At 49.5% G+C, this 1,381-nt stretch overlaps 1 non-coding gene across 1 annotated transcript; it reads right to left on the bottom strand.

Annotated features, from left to right (window-relative positions):
• Window positions 1-641: 641 nt before the first annotated feature.
• On the bottom strand, window positions 642-714 carry TRNAK-UUU (transfer RNA lysine (anticodon UUU)). Its single transcript has one exon. It is a non-coding gene; the product is annotated as a tRNA-Lys (tRNA).
• Window positions 715-1,381: the final 667 nt, after the last annotated feature.

Genomic DNA, 1,381 nt, shown 5'->3' with positions numbered 1-1,381 from the left:
GAACATCAACACCGCCCAAGTGACTTTGGGCCAGTAGGTCAACCAATAGGGCTACCTCCTAGGCCAGGCTGCAGCCCAGCTTCAGGACTCAGAGGAAATGCAGCTCGCATCCCTACCTACAGGACTCCAGGCACGGCCAGGCTTCTGGATCAAACGTCCCTCTTGCGCTCAAGTCACAACAGCTGGCAGGTAAAAGACAGGCTTTCATGGCCTTTGAGAAAGCAAGACAGAGCTTTGGAAGACCCAGCAGGGTTTGTGGCACAGGAATTGTCCTAAGATCCCACCGAGACTTCAATTCAGATTGCAGGATTCAAAGTCCCGAGTGCTGGCCCTTATACCATGGGACCAATAGGGAACACCAAGACCTCTGCTGAGTTCTGGTGTGGATGACCCCAGGTGGGCAGCCCTGCATTTGCTCACCAAGTTGTCTTGCAGCAGTTTGTGCAGCTCCCAGAGGCTGAATCCAGACTGAGAGGCTGTGGGCAGGTGAGGAAGTTGCCCCTTCAGTCCCAGGCAGTACATGTTCCTTCCTAGGGGAGGCAAAGTCCTGCCAGCAGGGGAAGTGATGTTAAATAACATCCTAGGTAGATGCCTTCTTCCATTTTGGGGGGGAATACCAGAGAAGAAGAAGTCTCCTTTTTTACCTGACCAGGGACTTGAACCCTGGACCCTCAGACTAAAAGTCTGATGCTCTGCCAACTGAGCTAGCCAGGCTCACACAAAGAAGGAAAAGTTTGGTGTACAAGAGAAACTCATCAAGGAAAAGAGGACAGAAAATTCAGAAAATTTTCTATTCTTGCTCCCTTAGCAGCTCTAGTTCCATCTTGCTCCTCCATCTGGTGCCCAGATAAATTATTTTTTAGTTAAATATCAGATCAGGCTACCATGTCATTTGGGAGAGCAAGATGAAGCTTTGGAAATCCCAAGATGGTTAGCTGGCAAACAAAGGACCCCAAGGTCTCATTGAGACTTAAACTTTGATTTCAAGATTCAAAGTCCTGAGTGCTGGCCCTTAAACCATGGGACCCCTTGATCTCTGTTGACTTCTGGCAGGGAGGACTCAGTGGGAACATGCCTCTCTGGCTAGCCCTGCATTTGCTCAAAAAGTCGGTGCACGGAGCTTTGCTGCAGGCCCAGAGGCCTTTTTTCCTCCAGATTGCGAGGTCAATGGACAGGTGAGGAAGTAGCATCTTCAGTCCCAGGCAGTAAAGGGCCCTTCCTAGGAAAGGCTAATTTCTATAAAGGTAAAACTGAAGTCAAGGAGAGTCCTTCTGAAGTTCTTGAGGGATATCACAGGGGGAACTATATGTCTGCTTGACCAGGGACTTGGATCCTGTACTCTCAGACTAAAAGTCTGATGTGCTACCAACTGAGCTAACCA

The sequence above is a fragment of the Gopherus flavomarginatus genome, assembly GCF_025201925.1.
Source record: "Gopherus flavomarginatus isolate rGopFla2 chromosome 13 unlocalized genomic scaffold, rGopFla2.mat.asm SUPER_13_unloc_3, whole genome shotgun sequence".
NCBI classification, from domain to species: Eukaryota; Metazoa; Chordata; order Testudines; family Testudinidae; genus Gopherus; species Gopherus flavomarginatus.
Note: the sequence above shows the minus strand (reverse complement) of the source record. Positions and strands in the feature narration are given on the sequence as shown.